The sequence below is a fragment of the Bombus vancouverensis genome, unplaced genomic scaffold (assembly GCF_051014615.1).
Source record: "Bombus vancouverensis nearcticus unplaced genomic scaffold, iyBomVanc1_principal scaffold0018, whole genome shotgun sequence".
Lineage (NCBI taxonomy): Eukaryota > Metazoa > Arthropoda > Insecta > Hymenoptera > Apidae > Bombus > Bombus vancouverensis.
Genome location: NW_027468910.1, coordinates 3,443,136 through 3,465,752, shown reverse-complemented (window position 1 = coordinate 3,465,752; position 22,617 = coordinate 3,443,136).

Sequence of the window (22,617 nt, the reverse complement as noted above, 5' to 3'; positions counted from 1 at the left end):
GGTATATCGTTATAACGCATTACGTAATATGGGATGAAGTTATAACGTATTGCGTTATATGATATGACGTTATAACGTATTACGTTATATGGGATGACGTTATAACGTATTACGTAATATGGGATGACGTTATAACGTAATAGGTTATATGGTATAACGTTATAACGTATTACGTTATATGGGATGACGCTATAACGTATTACGTTATATGGGAAGACGTTATAACGTAATAGGTTATATGGTATATCGTTATAACGCATTACGTTATATGGTATGACGTTATAACGTAAACAGGTTATATGGTATGACGTTGTACCGTATTACGTTATATGGGATGACGTTATAACGCATTACGTAATATGGGATGACGTTATAACGTATTACGTTATCTGGGACGACGTTATAACGTAATGCGTTATATGGGATGACGTTATAACGTATTACGTTATATGGGATGACGTTATAACGTATTACGTAATATGGGATGACGTTATAACGTAATAGGTTATATGGTATAACGTTATAACGTATTAGGTTATATGGTATGACGTTATAACGTATTACGTTATATGGGATGACGTTATAACGTATTACGTTATATGGGATGACGTTATAACGTATTACGTTATATGGGATGACGTTATAACGTAATAGGTTATATGGCATGACGCTATAACGTAATACGTTATATGGTATTACGTTATAACGTAAAACGTTATGTGGTATGACGTTATAACGTTAATAGGTTATATGGTATGACGTTATACCGAATTACGTTATATGGGATGACGTTATAACGCATTACGTAATATGGGATGACGTTATAACGCATTACCTTATATGGGATGACGTTATAACTTATTCCGTTATATGGGATGACGTTATAACGTATTACGTTATATGGGATGACGTTATAACGTATTACGTTATATGGGAAGACGTTATAACGTATTGCGTTATATGGTATGACGTTATAACGTCATAGGTTATACGGTATGACGTTATAACGTAATACGTCATATGGTATGACGTTATAACGTATTACGTAATATGGGACGACGTTATAACGCATTACCTTATATGGGATGACGTTATAACTTATTCCGTTATATGGGATGACGTTATAACGTATTACGTTATATGGGATGACGTTATAACGTATTACGTTATATGGGAAGACGTTATAACGTATTGCGTTATATGGTATGACGTTATAACGTATTACGTTATATGGGATGACATTATAACGTATTACGTAATATGGGATGACGTTATAACGTAATAGGTTATATGGTATAACGTTATAACGGATTACGTTATATGGGATGACGTTATAACGTATTACGTTATATGGGATGACGTTATAACGTATTACGTTATATGGGAAGACGTTATAACGTATTGCGTTATATGGTATGACGTTATAACGTATTACGTTATATGGGATGACGTTATAACGTATTACGTAATATGGGATGACGTTATAACGCATTACGTAATATGGGATGACGTTATAACGTATTACGTTATGTGGGACGACGTTATAACGTATTGCGTTATATGGGATGACGTTATAACGTAAATAGGTTATATGGTATGACGTTATACCGTATTACGTTATATGGGATGACGTTATAACGTAATAGGTTATATGGTATAACGTTATAACGTATTACGTTATATGGGATGACGTTATAACGTATTACGTTATATGGGAAGACGTTATAACGTAATAGGTTATATGGTATGACGTTACAAAGTAAATAGGTTATATGGTATGACGTTATAACGTATTGCGTTATATGGTATGACGTTATAACGTATTGCGTTTCATGGGATGACGTTATAACGTAATACGATATATGGTATGACGTTATAACGTAATACGTTATATGGTATGACGTTATACAGCAATAGGGTATATGGTATGACGTTATAACGTAAATAGGTCATATTGTATGACGTTATACCGTATTATGTTATATGGGATGACGTTATAACGTATTACGTTATATGGGATGACGTTATTCGAATTACGTAATATGGGATGACGTTATAACGTATTACGTTATATGGGATGACGTTATTCGAATTACGTAATATGGGATGACATTATAACGTATTACGTTATATGGGATGACGTTATAACGTATTTCGTTATATGGGAGGACGTTATAACGTATTACGTTATATGGTATAACTTTATCCCGTATTAAGTTATATGGGATGACGTTATACCGTATTACGTTATATGGGATGACGTTATAACGTAATACGTTATATGGCATGACGTTATAACATATTACGTTACAGGGGATGACGTTATAACGTAATAGGTTATATGGTATGACGTTATAACGTAATAGGTTACATGGTATTACGTAATACCGAATTACGTTATATGGGATGACGTTATTGGAATTACGTAATATGGGATGACGTTATAACGTATTACGTTATGTGGGACGACGTTATAACGTATTACGTTATATGGTATAACTTTATAACGTATTAAGTTATATGGGATGACGTTATAACGTATTACGTTATATGGGATGACGTTATAACGTAATACGTTATATGGTATGACGTTATAACGTAATAGGTTATATGGTATGACGTTATACCGTATTATGTTATATGGGATGACATTATAACGTATTACGTAATATGGGGTGACGTTATAACGTATTTCGTTATATGGGATGACGTTATAACGTAATAGGTTATATGGTATGACGTTATAACGTAATAGGTTACATGGTATTATGTTATACCGAATTACGTTATATTGGATGACGTTATAACGTATTACGTTATATGGGATGACGTTATAATGTATTTCGTTATATGGGATGACGTTATAACGTATTACGTAATATGGGGTGACGTTATATCGTATTACGTTATATGGGATGACGTTATAACGTATTGCGTTATATGGGATGACGTTATAACGCATTACGTTATATGGGATGACGTTATAACGAAATTGGTTATGTGGTATGACGTTATAACGTAATAGGTTATATGGTATGACGTTACACCTAATTACGTTATATGGGATGATGTTATAACGTATTACGTTATATGGGATGACGTTATAACGTATTACGTTATATGGGATGACGTTATAACGTATTTCGTTATATGGGAGGACGTTATAACGTATTACGTTATATGGTATAACTTTATCCCGTATTAAGTTATATGGGATGACGTTATACCGTATTACGTTATATGGGATGACGTTATAACGTAATACGTTATATGGCATGACGTTATAACATATTACGTTACAGGGGATGACGTTATAACGTAATAGGTTATATGGTATGACGTTATAACGTAATAGGTTACATGGTATTACGTAATACCGAATTACGTTATATGGGATGACGTTATTGGAATTACGTAATATGGGATCACGTTATAACGTATTACGTTATGTGGGACGACGTTATAACGTATTACGTTATATGGTATAACTTTATAACGTATTAAGTTATATGGGATGACGTTATAACGTATTACGTTATATGGGATGACGTTATAACGTAATACGTTATATGGTATGACGTTATAACGTAATAGGTTATATGGTATGACGTTATACCGTATTATGTTATATGGGATGACATTATAACGTATTACGTAATATGGGGTGACGTTATAACGTATTTCGTTATATGGGATGACGTTATAACGTAATAGGTTATATGGTATGACGTTATAACGTAATAGGTTACATGGTATTACGTTATACCGAATTACGTTATATTGGATGACGTTATAACGTATTACGTTATATGGGATGACGTTATAATGTATTTCGTTATATGGGATGACGTTATAACGTATTACGTAATATGGGGTGACGTTATATCGTATTACGTTATATGGGATGACGTTATAACGTATTGCGTTATATGGGATGACGTTATAACGCATTACGTTATATGGGATGACGTTATAACGAAATTGGTTATGTGGTATGACGTTATAACGTAATAGGTTATATGGTATGACGTTACACCTAATTACGTTATATGGGATGATGTTATAACGTATTACGTTATATGGGATGACGTTATAGCGTATTTCCTTATATGGGATGACGTTATAAGGTATTACGTAATACGGGATGACGTTATAACGTATTACGTTATATGGGATGTCGTTATAACGTATTTCGTTATATGGGATGACGTTATAACGAATTACGTAATATGGGATGACGTTATAACGTATTACGTTATGTAGGACAACGTTATAACGTATTACGTTATATGGTATAACTTTATAACGTATTAAGTTATATGGGATGACGTTATAACGTATTACGTTATATGGGATGACGTTATAACGTAATACGTTATATGGTATGACGTTATAACGTAATAGGTTATATGGTATGACGTTATACCGTATTACGTTATATGGGATGACGTTATAACGTATTACGGAATATGGGGTGACGTTATAACGTATTACGCTATGTGGGACGACGTTATAACGTATTGCGTATCATGGGATGACGCTATAACGTATTACGTTATATGGGATGACGTTATAACGAAATAGGATATATGGTATGACGTTATAACGTAATAGGTTATATGGTATGACGTTATAACGTAATACGTTATATGGTATGACGTTATAACTTATTACGTTACATGGGATGACGTTGTAACGTAATAGGTTATATGGTATGACGTTATAACGTAATAGGTTACATGGTATTACGTTATACCGAATTACGTTATATGGTATAACTTTATAACGTATTAAGTTATATGGGATGACGTTATAACGTATTACGTTATATGGGATGACGTTATAACGTAATACGTTATATGGTATGATGTTATAACGTAATAGGTTATATGGTATGACATTATACCGTATTACGTTATATGGGATGACGTTATAACGTATTGCGTAATATGGGGTGACGTTATAACGTATTACGTTATGTGGGACGACGTTATAACGTATTGCGTTTCATGGGATGACGCTATAACGTATTACGTTATATGGGATGACGTTATAACGAAATAGGTTATATGGTATGACGTTATAACGTAATAGGTTATATGGTATGACGTTATTCCGAATTACGTTATATGGGATGACGTTATAACGTATTACGTTATATGGGAAGACGTTATAACGTATTTCGTTATATGGGAGGACGTTATAACGTATTACGTTATATGGTATAACTTTATAACGTATTAAGTTATATGGGATGACGTTATAACGTATTACGTTATATGGGATGACGTTATAACGTAATAGGTTATATGGTATGACGTTATAACGTAATAGGTTACATGGTATTACGTTATACCGAATTACGTTATATGGGATGACGTTAAAACGTATTACGTTATATGGGATGACGTTATAATGTATTTCGTTATATGGGATGACGTTATAACGCATTACGTTATATGGGATGACGTTATAATGAAATAGGTTATATGGCATGACGTTATAACATAATAGGTTATATGGTATGACGTTATACCGAATTACGTTATATGGGATGACATTATAACGTATTACGTTATATGGGATGACGTTATAACGTATTTCGTTATATGGGAGGACGTTATAACATATTACGTTACAGGGGATGACGTTACAACGTAATAGGTTATATGGTATGACGTTATAACGTAATAGGTTACATGGTATTACGTTATACCGAATTACGTTATATGGTATGACGTTATAACATATTACGTTACATGGGATGATGTTATAGCGTAATAGGTTATATGGTATGACGTTATAACGTAATAGGATACATGGTATTACGTTATACCGTATTACGTTATATGGGATGACGTTATAACGTAATACGTTATATGGTATGACGTTATAACATATTACGTTACATGGGATGACGTTATAACGTAATAGGTTATATGGTATGACGTTATAACGTAATAGGTTACATGGTATAACGTTATACCGAATTACGTTATATGGGATGACGTTATAACGTATTTCGTTATATGGGATGACGTTACACCGAATTACGTTATATGGGATGACGTTATAACGTATTACGTCATATGGGATGACGTTATAACGTATTTCGTTATATGGGATGACGTTATTCGAATTACGTAATATGGGATGACGTTATAACGTATTACGTTATGTGGGACGACGTTATAACGTATTACGTTATATAGTATAACTTTATAACGTATTAAGTTATATGGAATGACGTTATAACGTATTACGTTATATGGGATGACGTTATAACGTAATACGATATATGGTATGACGTTATAACGTAATACGTTATATGGTATGACGTTATACAGTAATAGGGTATATGGTATGACGTTATAACGTAAATAGGTTATATTGTATGACGTTATACCGAATTACATTATATGGGATGACGTTATTCGAATTACGTAATATGGGATGACGTTATAATGTATTAAGTTATATGGAGTGACGTTATAACGTATTACGTTATATGGGCTGACGTTATAACCTATTTCGTTATATGGGATGACGTTACACCGAATTACGTTATATGGGATGACGTTATAACGTATTACGTCATATGGGATGACGTTATAACGTATTTCGTTATATGGGATGACGTTATTCGAATTACGTAATATGGGATGACGTTATAACGTATTACGTTATGTGGGACGACGTTATAACGTATTACGTTATATAGTATAACTTTATAACGTATTAAGTTATATGGAATGACGTTATAACGTATTACGTTATATGGGATGACGTTGTAACGTAATACGATATATGGTATGACGTTATAACGTAATACGTTATATGGTATGACGTTATACAGTAATAGGGTATATGGTATGACGTTATGACGTAAATAGGTTATATTGTATGACGTTATACCGTATTATGTTATATGGGATGACGTTATAACGTATTACGTTATATGGGATGACGTTATTCGAATTACGTAATATGGGATGACGTTATAAAGTATTACGTTATATGGGATGACGTTATTCGAATTACGTAATATGGGATGACATTATAACGTATTACGTTATATGGGATGACGTTATAACGTATTACGTTACATGGGATGACGTTATAACGTATTGCGTTATATGGGATGACGTTATAACGCATTACGTTATATGGGATGACGTTATAACGAAATACGTTATATGGTATGACGTTATAACGTAATAGGTTATATGGTATGAGGTTATACCGAATTACGTGATATGGGATGAAGCTATAACGTATTACGTTATATGGGATGACGTTATAGCGTATTTCGTTATATGGGATGACGTTATAACGTATTTCGTAATATGGGATTACGTTATAACGTATTACGTTATATGGTATGTCGTTATAACGTATTTCGTTATATGGGATGACGTTATAACGAATTACGTAATATGGGATGACGTTATAGCGTATTACGTTATGTGGGACGACGTTATAACGTATTACGTTATATGGTATAACTTTATAGCGTATTAAGTTATATGGGATGACGTTATAACGTATTACGTTATATGGGATGACGTTATAACGTAATACGTTATATGTTATGACGCTATAACGTAATAGGTTATATGGTATGACGTTATACCGTATTACGTTATATGGGATGACGTTATAACGTATTACGTAATATGGGGTGACGTTATAACGTATTACGCTATATGGGACAACGTTATAACGTATTGCGTTTCATGGGATGACGCTATAACGTATTACGTTATATGGGATGACGTTATAACGAAATAGGTTATATGGTATGACGTTATAACGTAATAGGTTATATGGTATGACGTTATACCGAATTACGTTATATGGGATGACGTTATAACGTATTACGTTTTATGGGATGACGTTATAACGTATTACGTTATATGGGATGACGTTATAACGTAATACGTTATATGGTATGACGTTATAACATATTACGTTACATGGGATGACGTTATAACGTAATAGGTTATATGGTATGACGTTATAACGTAATAGGTTACATGGTATAACGTTATACCGAATTACGTTATATGGGATGACGTTATAACGTATTACGTTATATCTGATGACGTTATTCGAATTACGTAATATGGGATGACGTTATAACGTATTACGTTATATGGGATGACGTTATTCGAATTACGTAATATGGGATGTCGTTATAATGTATTAAGTTATATGGAGTGACGTTATAACGTATTACGTTATATGGGCTAACGTTATAACGTATTTCGTTATATGGGATGACGTTACACCGAATTACGTTATATGGGATGACTTTATAACGTATTACGTCATATGGGATGACGTTATAACGTATTTCGTTATATGGGATGACGTTATTCGAATTACGTAATATGGGATGACGGTATAACGTATTACGTTATGTGGGACGACGTTACAACGTATTACGTTATATAGTATAACTTTATAACGTATTAAGTTATATGGAATGACGTTATAACGTATTACGTTATATGGGATGACGTTATAACGTAATACGTTATATGGCATGACGTTATAACATATTACGTTACAGGGGATGACGTTATAACGTAATAGGTAATATGGTATGACGTTATAACGTAATAGGTTATATGGTATGTCGTTATAACGTAATAGGTTATATGGTATGACGTTATATCGAATTACGTTATATGGGATGACGTTATAACGTATTACGTTTTATGGGATGACGTTATAACGTATTTCGTTATATGGGATGACGTTATTCGAATTACGTAATATGGGATGACGGTATAACGTATTACGTTATGTGGGACGACGTTATAACGTATTACGTTATATGGGATGACGTTATAACGTAATACGTTATATGGCATGACGTTATAACATATTACGTTACAGGGGATGACGTTATAACGTAATAGGTAATATGGTATGACGTTATAACGTAATAGGTTACATGGTATTACGTTATACCGAATTACGTTATATGGTATGACGTTATAACATATTACGTTACATGGTATGACGTTATAACGTATTACGTTAAATGGGATGACGTTATAACGTAATACGTTATATGGCATGACGTTATAACATATTACGTTACAGGGGATGACGTTATAACGTAATAGGTAATATGGTATGACGTTATAACGTAATAGGTTACATGGTATTACGTTATACCGAATTACGTTATATGGTATGACGTTATAACATATTACGTTACATGGGATGACGTTATAACGTAATAGGTTATATGGTATGACATTATAACGTAATAGGATACATGGTATTACGTTATACCGTATTACGTTATATGGGATGACGTTATATCGTATTACGTTATATGGTATGACGTTATAACATATTACGTTACATGGGATGACGTTATAACGTAATAGGTTATATGGTATGACGTTATAACGTAATAGGTTACATGGTATAACGTTATACCGAATTACGTCATACGGGATGACGTTATAACGTATTTCGTTATATGGGATGACGTTATTCGAATTACGTAATATGGGATGACGTTATAACGTATTACGTTATGTGGGACGACGTTATAACGTATTACGTTATATGGTATAACTTTATAACGTATTAAGTTATATGGAATGACGTTATAACGTATTACGTTATATGGGATGACGTTATAACGTAATACGATATATGGTATGACGTTATAACGTAAATAGGTTATATGGTATGACGTTATACCGTATTATGTTATATGGCATGATGTTATAACGTATTACGTTATGTGGTATGACGTTATAACGTAATAGGTTATATGGTATGACGTTATACCGAATTACGTTTCATGGGATGACGTTATAACGTATTACGTTATATGGTATGACGTTATAACGTAATAGGTTATATGGTATTACGTTATACCGACTTTACGTTATATGGGATGACGTTATAACGTATTACGTTATATGGGATGACGTTATAACGTATTGCGTTATATGGGATGACGTTACACCGAATTACGTTATATGGGATGACGTTATAACGTATTACGTCATATGGGATGACGTTATAACGTATTTCGTTATATGGGATGACGTTATTCGAATTACGTAATATGGGATGACGTTATAACGCATTACGTTATGTGGGACGACGTTATAATGTATTACGTTATATGGGATGACGTTATAACGTATTTCGTAATATGGGATTACGTTATAAGGTATTACGTTATATGGAATGTCGTTATAACGTATTTCGTTATATGGGATGACGTTATAACGAATTACGTAATATGGGATGACGTTATAACGTATTACGTTATGTGGGACGACGTTATAACGTATTACGTTATATGGTATGACTTTATAACGTATTAAGTTATATGGGATGACGTTATAACGTATTACGTTATATCGGATGACGTTATAACGTAATACGTTATATGGTATGACGCTATAACGTAATAGGTTATATGGTATGACGTTATACCGTATTACGTTATATGGGATGACGTTATAACGTATTACGTAATATGGGGTGACGTTATAACGTATTACGCTATGTGGGACGACGTTATAACGTATTGCGTTTCATGGGATGACGCTATAACGTATAACGTTATATGGGATGACGTTATAACGAAATAGGTTATATGGTATGACGTTATAGCGTAATAGGTTATATGGTATGACGTTATACCGAATTACGTTATATGGGATGACGTTATAACGTATTACGTTTTATGGGATGACGTTATAACGTATTTCGTTATATGGGAGGACGTTATAACGTATTACGTTATATGGTATAACTTTATAACGCATTAAGTTATATGGGATGACGTTATAACGTATTACGTTATATGGTATAACTTTATAACGTATTAAGTTATATGGGATGACGTTATAACGTATTACGTTATATGGGATGACGTTATAACGTAATACGTTATATGGTATGACGCTATAACGTAATAGGTTATATGGTATGACGTTATACCGTATTACGTTATATGGGACGACGTTATAACGTATTACGTAATATGGGGTGACGTTATAACGTATTACGCTATGTGGGACAACGTTATAACGTATTGCGTTTCATGGGATGACGCTATAACGTATAACGTTATATGGGATGACGTTATAACGAAATAGGTTATATGGTATGACGTTATAACGTAATAGGTTATATGGTATGACGTTATACCGAATTACGTTATATGGGATGGCGTTATAACGTATTACGTTTTATGGGATGACGTTATAACGTATTACGTTATATGTGAAGACGTTATAACGTAATAGGTTATATGGTATGACGTTACAAAGTAAATAGGTTATATGGTATGACGTTATACCGAATTACGTTATATGGGATGGCGTTATAACGTATTACGTTTTATGGGATGACGTTATAACGTATTTCGTTATATGGGAGGACGTTATAACATATTACGTTATATGGTATAACTTTATAACGCATTAAGTTATATGGGATGACGTTATAACGTAATAGGTTATATGGTATAACGTTATAACGGATTACGTTATATGGGATGACGTTATAACGTATTACGTTATATGGGATGACGTTATAACGTATTACGTTATATGGGAAGACGTTATAACGTATTGCGTTATATGGTATGACGTTATAACGTATTACGTTATATGGGATGACGTTATAACGTATTACGTAATATGGGATGACGTTATAACGCATTACGTAATATGGGATGACGTTATAACGTATTACGTTATGTGGGACGACGTTATAACGTATTGCGTTATATGGGATGACGTTATAACGTAAATAGGTTATATGGTATGACGTTATACCGTATTACGTTATATGGGATGACGTTATAACGTAATAGGTTATATGGTATAACGTTATAACGTATTACGTTATATGGGATGACGTTATAACGTATTACGTTATATGGGAAGACGTTATAACGTAATAGGTTATATGGTATGACGTTACAAAGTAAATAGGTTATATGGTATGACGTTATAACGTATTGCGTTATATGGTATGACGTTATAACGTATTGCGTTTCATGGGATGACGTTATAACGTAATACGATATATGGTATGACGTTATAACGTAATACGTTATATGGTATGACGTTATACAGCAATAGGGTATATGGTATGACGTTATAACGTAAATAGGTCATATTGTATGACGTTATACCGTATTATGTTATATGGGATGACGTTATAACGTATTACGTTATATGGGATGACGTTATTCGAATTACGTAATATGGGATGACGTTATAACGTATTACGTTATATGGGATGACGTTATTCGAATTACGTAATATGGGATGACATTATAACGTATTACGTTATATGGGATGACGTTATAACGTATTTCGTTATATGGGAGGACGTTATAACGTATTACGTTATATGGTATAACTTTATCCCGTATTAAGTTATATGGGATGACGTTATACCGTATTACGTTATATGGGATGACGTTATAACGTAATACGTTATATGGCATGACGTTATAACATATTACGTTACAGGGGATGACGTTATAACGTAATAGGTTATATGGTATGACGTTATAACGTAATAGGTTACATGGTATTACGTAATACCGAATTACGTTATATGGGATGACGTTATTGGAATTACGTAATATGGGATGACGTTATAACGTATTACGTTATGTGGGACGACGTTATAACGTATTACGTTATATGGTATAACTTTATAACGTATTAAGTTATATGGGATGACGTTATAACGTATTACGTTATATGGGATGACGTTATAACGTAATACGTTATATGGTATGACGTTATAACGTAATAGGTTATATGGTATGACGTTATACCGTATTATGTTATATGGGATGACATTATAACGTATTACGTAATATGGGGTGACGTTATAACGTATTTCGTTATATGGGATGACGTTATAACGTAATAGGTTATATGGTATGACGTTATAACGTAATAGGTTACATGGTATTATGTTATACCGAATTACGTTATATTGGATGACGTTATAACGTATTACGTTATATGGGATGACGTTATAATGTATTTCGTTATATGGGATGACGTTATAACGTATTACGTAATATGGGGTGACGTTATATCGTATTACGTTATATGGGATGACGTTATAACGTATTGCGTTATATGGGATGACGTTATAACGCATTACGTTATATGGGATGACGTTATAACGAAATTGGTTATGTGGTATGACGTTATAACGTAATAGGTTATATGGTATGACGTTACACCTAATTACGTTATATGGGATGATGTTATAACGTATTACGTTATATGGGATGACGTTATAACGTATTACGTTATATGGGATGACGTTATAACGTATTTCGTTATATGGGAGGACGTTATAACGTATTACGTTATATGGTATAACTTTATCCCGTATTAAGTTATATGGGATGACGTTATACCGTATTACGTTATATGGGATGACGTTATAACGTAATACGTTATATGGCATGACGTTATAACATATTACGTTACAGGGGATGACGTTATAACGTAATAGGTTATATGGTATGACGTTATAACGTAATAGGTTACATGGTATTACGTAATACCGAATTACGTTATATGGGATGACGTTATTGGAATTACGTAATATGGGATCACGTTATAACGTATTACGTTATGTGGGACGACGTTATAACGTATTACGTTATATGGTATAACTTTATAACGTATTAAGTTATATGGGATGACGTTATAACGTATTACGTTATATGGGATGACGTTATAACGTAATACGTTATATGGTATGACGTTATAACGTAATAGGTTATATGGTATGACGTTATACCGTATTATGTTATATGGGATGACATTATAACGTATTACGTAATATGGGGTGACGTTATAACGTATTTCGTTATATGGGATGACGTTATAACGTAATAGGTTATATGGTATGACGTTATAACGTAATAGGTTACATGGTATTACGTTATACCGAATTACGTTATATTGGATGACGTTATAACGTATTACGTTATATGGGATGACGTTATAATGTATTTCGTTATATGGGATGACGTTATAACGTATTACGTAATATGGGGTGACGTTATATCGTATTACGTTATATGGGATGACGTTATAACGTATTGCGTTATATGGGATGACGTTATAACGCATTACGTTATATGGGATGACGTTATAACGAAATTGGTTATGTGGTATGACGTTATAACGTAATAGGTTATATGGTATGACGTTACACCTAATTACGTTATATGGGATGATGTTATAACGTATTACGTTATATGGGATGACGTTATAGCGTATTTCCATATATGGGATGACGTTATAAGGTATTACGTAATACGGGATGACGTTATAACGTATTACGTTATATGGGATGTCGTTATAACGTATTTCGTTATATGGGATGACGTTATAACGAATTACGTAATATGGGATGACGTTATAACGTATTACGTTATGTAGGACAACGTTATAACGTATTACGTTATATGGTATAACTTTATAACGTATTAAGTTATATGGGATGACGTTATAACGTATTACGTTATATGGGATGACGTTATAACGTAATACGTTATATGGTATGACGTTATAACGTAATAGGTTATATGGTATGACGTTATACCGTATTACGTTATATGGGATGACGTTATAACGTATTACGGAATATGGGGTGACGTTATAACGTATTACGCTATGTGGGACGACGTTATAACGTATTGCGTATCATGGGATGACGCTATAACGTATTACGTTATATGGGATGACGTTATAACGAAATAGGATATATGGTATGACGTTATAACGTAATAGGTTATATGGTATGACGTTATAACGTAATACGTTATATGGTATGACGTTATAACTTATTACGTTACATGGGATGACGTTGTAACGTAATAGGTTATATGGTATGACGTTATAACGTAATAGGTTACATGGTATTACGTTATACCGAATTACGTTATATGGTATAACTTTATAACGTATTAAGTTATATGGGATGACGTTATAACGTATTACGTTATATGGGATGACGTTATAACGTAATACGTTATATGGTATGATGTTATAACGTAATAGGTTATATGGTATGACGTTATACCGTATTACGTTATATGGGATGACGTTATAACGTATTGCGTAATATGGGGTGACGTTATAACGTATTACGTTATGTGGGACGACGTTATAACGTATTGCGTTTCATGGGATGACGCTATAACGTATTACGTTATATGGGATGACGTTATAACGAAATAGGTTATATGGTATGACGTTATAACGTAATAGGTTATATGGTATGACGTTATTCCGAATTACGTTATATGGGATGACGTTATAACGTATTACGTTATATGGGAAGACGTTATAACGTATTTCGTTATATGGGAGGACGTTATAACGTATTACGTTATATGGTATAACTTTATAACGTATTAAGTTATATGGGATGACGTTATAACGTATTACGTTATATGGGATGACGTTATAACGTAATAGGTTATATGGTATGACGTTATAACGTAATAGGTTACATGGTATTACGTTATACCGAATTACGTTATATGGGATGACGTTATAACGTATTACGTTATATGGGATGACGTTATAATGTATTTCGTTATATGGGATGACGTTATAACGCATTACGTTATATGGGATGACGTTATAATGAAATAGGTTATATGGCATGACGTTATAACATAATAGGTTATATGGTATGACGTTATACCGAATTACGTTATATGGGATGACATTATAACGTATTACGTTATATGGGATGACGTTATAACGTATTTCGTTATATGGGAGGACGTTATAACATATTACGTTACAGGGGATGACGTTACAACGTAATAGGTTATATGGTATGACGTTATAACGTAATAGGTTACATGGTATTACGTTATACCGAATTACGTTATATGGTATGACGTTATAACATATTACGTTACATGGGATGATGTTATAGCGTAATAGGTTATATGGTATGACGTTATAACGTAATAGGTTACATGGTATTACGTAATACCGAATTACGTTATATGGGATGACGTTATTGGAATTACGTAATATGGGATGACGTTATAACGTATTACGTTATGTGGGACGACGTTATAACGTATTACGTTATATGGTATAACTTTATAACGTATTAAGTTATATGGGATGACGTTATAACGTATTACGTTATATGGGATGACGTTATAACGTAATACGTTATATGGTATGACGTTATAACGTAATAGGTTACATGGTATTACGTTATACCGAATTACGTTATATGGGATGACGTTATAACGTATTACGTTATATGGGATGATGTTATAATGTATTTCGTTATATGGGATGACGTTATAACGCATTACGTTATATGGGATGACGTTATAATGAAATAGGTTATATGGCATGACGTTATAACATAATAGGTTATATGGTATGACGTTATACCGAATTACGTTATATGGGATGACATTATAACGTATTACGTTATATGGGATGACGTTATAACGTATTTCGTTATATGGGAGGACGTTATAACATATTACGTTACAGGGGATGACGTTACAACGTAATAGGTTATATGGTATGACGTTATAACGTAATAGGTTACATGGTATTACGTTATACCGAATTACGTTATATGGTATGACGTTATAACATATTACGTTACATGGGATGATGTTATAGCGTAATAGGTTATATGGTATGACGTTATAACGTAATAGGTTACATGGTATTACGTAATACCGAATTACGTTATATGGGATGACGTTATTGGAATTACGTAATATGGGATGACGTTATAACGTATTACGTTATGTGGGACGACGTTATAACGTATTACGTTATATGGTATAACTTTATAACGTATTAAGTTATATGGGATGACGTTATAACGTATTACGTTATATGGGATGACGTTATAACGTAATACGTTATATGGTATGACGTTATAACGTAATAGGTTACATGGTATTACGTTATACCGAATTACGTTATATGGGATGACGTTATAACGTATTACGTTATATGGGATGACGTTATAATGTATTTCGTTATATGGGATGACGTTATAACGCATTACGTTATATGGGATGACGTTATAATGAAATAGGTTATATGGCATGACGTTATAACATAATAGGTTATATGGTATGACGTTATACCGAATTACGTTATATGGGATGACATTATAACGTATTACGTTATATGGGATGACGTTATTCGAATTACGTAATATGGGATGACATTATAACGTATTACGTTATATGGGATGACGTTATAACGTATTTCGTTATATGGGAGGACGTTATAACGTATTACGTTATATGGTATAACTTTATCCCGTATTAAGTTATATGGGATGACGTTATACCGTATTACGTTATATGGGATGACGTTATAACGTAATACGTTATATGGCATGACGTTATAACATATTACGTTACAGGGGATGACGTTATAACGTAATAGGTTATATGGTATGACGTTATAACGTAATAGGTTACATGGTATTACGTAATACCGAATTACGTTATATGGGATGACGTTATTGGAATTACGTAATATGGGATGACGTTATAACGTATTACGTTATGTGGGACGACGTTATAACGTATTACGTTATATGGTATAACTTTATAACGTATTAAGTTATATGGGATGACGTTATAACGTATTACGTTATATGGGATGACGTTATAACGTAATACGTTATATGGTATGACGTTATAACGTAATAGGTTATATGGTATGACGTTATACCGTATTATGTTATATGGGATGACATTATAACGTATTACGTAATATGGGGTGACGTTATAACGTATTTCGTTATATGGGATGACGTTATAACGTAATAGGTTATATGGTATGACGTTATAACGTAATAGGTTACATGGTATTATGTTATACCGAATTACGTTATATTGGATGACGTTATAACGTATTACGTTATATGGGATGACGTTATAATGTATTTCGTTATATGGGATGACGTTATAACGTATTACGTAATATGGGGTGACGTTATATCGTATTACGTTATATGGGATGACGTTATAACGTATTGCGTTATATGGGATGACGTTATAACGCATTACGTTATATGGGATGACGTTATAACGAAATTGGTTATGTGGTATGACGTTATAACGTAATAGGTTATATGGTATGACGTTACACCTAATTACGTTATATGGGATGATGTTATAACGTATTACGTTATATGGGATGACGTTATAACGTATTACGTTATATGGGATGACGTTATAACGTATTTCGTTATATGGGAGGACGTTATAACGTATTACGTTATATGGTATAACTTTATCCCGTATTAAGTTATATGGGATGACGTTATACCGTATTACGTTATATGGGATGACGTTATAACGTAATACGTTATATGGCATGACGTTATAACATATTACGTTACAGGGGATGACGTTATAACGTAATAGGTTATATGGTATGACGTTATAACGTAATAGGTTACATGGTATTACGTAATACCGAATTACGTTATATGGGATGACGTTATTGGAATTACGTAATATGGGATCACGTTATAACGTATTACGTTATGTGGGACGACGTTATAACGTATTACGTTATATGGTATAACTTTATAACGTATTAAGTTATATGGGATGACGTTATAACGTATTACGTTATATGGGATGACGTTATAACGTAATACGTTATATGGTATGACGTTATAACGTAATAGGTTATATGGTATGACGTTATACCGTATTATGTTATATGGGATGACATTATAACGTATTACGTAATATGGGGTGACGTTATAACGTATTTCGTTATATGGGATGACGTTATAACGTAATAGGTTATATGGTATGACGTTATAACGTAATAGGTTACATGGTATTACGTTATACCGAATTACGTTATATTGGATGACGTTATAACGTATTACGTTATATGGGATGACGTTATAATGTATTTCGTTATATGGGATGACGTTATAACGTATTACGTAATATGGGGTGACGTTATATCGTATTACGTTATATGGGATGACGTTATAACGTATTGCGTTATATGGGATGACGTTATAACGCATTACGTTATATGGGATGACGTTATAACGAAATTGGTTATGTGGTATGACGTTATAACGTAATAGGTTATATGGTATGACGTTACACCTAATTACGTTATATGGGATGATGTTATAACGTATTACGTTATATGGGATGACGTTATAGCGTATTTCCTTATATGGGATGACGTTATAAGGTATTACGTAATACGGGATGACGTTATAACGTATTACGTTATATGGGATGTCGTTATAACGTATTTCGTTATATGGGATGACGTTATAACGAATTACGTAATATGGGATGACGTTATAACGTATTACGTTATGTAGGACAACGTTATAACGTATTACGTTATATGGTATAACTTTATAACGTATTAAGTTATATGGGATGACGTTATAACGTATTACGTTATATGGGATGACGTTATAACGTAATACGTTATATGGTATGACGTTATAACGTAATAGGTTATATGGTATGACGTTATACCGTATTACGTTATATGGGATGACGTTATAACGTATTACGGAATATGGGGTGACGTTATAACGTATTACGCTATGTGGGACGACGTTATAACGTATTGCGTATCATGGGATGACGCTATAACGTATTACGTTATATGGGATGACGTTATAACGAAATAGGATATATGGTATGACGTTATAACGTAATAGGTTATATGGTATGACGTTATAACGTAATACGTTATATGGTATGACGTTATAACTTATTACGTTACATGGGATGACGTTGTAACGTAATAGGTTATATGGTATGACGTTATAACGTAATAGGTTACATGGTATTACGTTATACCGAATTACGTTATATGGTATAACTTTATAACGTATTAAGTTATATGGGATGACGTTATAATGTATTACGTTATATGGGATGACGTTATAACGTAATACGTTATATGGTATGATGTTATAACGTAATAGGTTATATGGTATGACGTTATACCGTATTACGTTATATGGGATGACGTTATAACGTATTGCGTAATATGGGGTGACGTTATAACGTATTACGTTATGTGGGACGACGTTATAACGTATTGCGTTTCATGGGATGACGCTATAACGTATTACGTTATATGGGATGACGTTATAACGAAATAGGTTATATGGTATGACGTTATAACGTAATAGGTTATATGGTATGACGTTATTCCGAATTACGTTATATGGGATGACGTTATAACGTATTACGTTATATGGGAAGACGTTATAACGTATTTCGTTATATGGGAGGACGTTATAACGTATTACGTTATATGGTATAACTTTATAACGTATTAAGTTATATGGGATGACGTTATAACGTATTACGTTATATGGGATGACGTTATAACGTAATAGGTTATATGGTATGACGTTATAACGTAATAGGTTACATGGTATTACGTTATACCGAATTACGTTATATGGGATGACGTTATAACGTATTACGTTATATGGGATGACGTTATAATGTATTTCGTTATATGGGATGACGTTATAACGCATTACGTTATATGGGATGACGTTATAATGAAATAGGTTATATGGCATGACGTTATAACATAATAGGTTATATGGTATGACGTTATACCGAATTACGTTATATGGGATGACATTATAACGTATTACGTTATATGGGATGACGTTATAACGTATTTCGTTATATGGGAGGACGTTATAACATATTACGTTACAGGGGATGACGTTACAACGTAATAGGTTATATGGTATGACGTTATAACGTAATATGTTACATGGTATTACGTTATACCGAATTACGTTATATGGTATGACGTTATAACATATTACGTTACATGGGATGATGTTATAGCGTAATAGGTTATATGGTATGACGTTATAACGTAATAGGATACATGGTATTACGTTATACCGTATTACGTTATATGGGATGACGTTATAACGTAATACGTTATATGGTATGACGTTATAACATATTACGTTACATGGGATGACGTTATAACGTAATAGGTTATATGGTATGACGTTATAACGTAATAGGTTACATGGTATAACGTTATACCGAATTACGTTATATGGGATGACGTTATAACGTATTTCGTTATATGGGATGACGTTACACCGAATTACGTTATATGGGATGACGTTATAACGTATTACGTCATATGGGATGACGTTATAACGTATTTCGTTATATGGGATGACGTTATTCGAATTACGTAATATGGGATGACGTTATAACGTATTACGTTATGTGGGACGACGTTATAACGTATTACGTTATATAGTATAACTTTATAACGTATTAAGTTATATGGAATGACGTTATAACGTATTACGTTATATGGGATGACGTTATAACGTAATACGATATATGGTATGACGTTATAACGTAATACGTTATATGGTATGACGTTATACAGTAATAGGGTATATGGTATGACGTTATAACGTAAATAGGTTATATTGTATGACGTTATACCGAATTACATTATATGGGATGACGTTATTCGAATTACGTAATATGGGATGACGTTATAATGTATTAAGTTATATGGAGTGACGTTATAACGTATTACGTTATATGGGCTGACGTTATAACCTATTTCGTTATATGGGATGACGTTACACCGAATTACGTTATATGGGATGACGTTATAACGTATTACGTCATATGGGATGACGTTATAACGTATTTCGTTATATGGGATGACGTTATTCGAATTACGTAATATGGGATGACGTTATAACGTATTACGTTATGTGGGACGACGTTATAACGTATTACGTTATATAGTATAACTTTATAACGTATTAAGTTATATGGAATGACGTTATAACGTATTACGTTATATGGGATGACGTTGTAACGTAATACGATATATGGTATGACGTTATAACGTAATACGTTATATGGTATGACGTTATACAGTAATAGGGTATATGGTATGACGTTATGACGTAAATAGGTTATATTGTATGACGTTATACCGTATTATGTTATATGGGATGACGTTATAACGTATTACGTTATATGGGATGACGTTATTCGAATTACGTAATATGGGATGACGTTATAAAGTATTACGTTATATGGGATGACGTTATTCGAATTACGTAATATGGGATGACATTATAACGTATTACGTTATATGGGATGACGTTATAACGTATTACGTTACATGGGATGACGTTATAACGTATTGCGTTATATGGGATGACGTTATAACGCATTACGTTATATGGGATGACGTTATAACGAAATACGTTATATGGTATGACGTTATAACGTAATAGGTTATATGGTATGAGGTTATACCGAATTACGTGATATGGGATGAAGCTATAACGTATTACGTTATATGGGATGACGTTATAGCGTATTTCGTTATATGGGATGACGTTATAACGTATTTCGTAATATGGGATTACGTTATAACGTATTACGTTATATGGTATGTCGTTATAACGTATTTCGTTATATGGGATGACGTTATAACGAATTACGTAATATGGGATGACGTT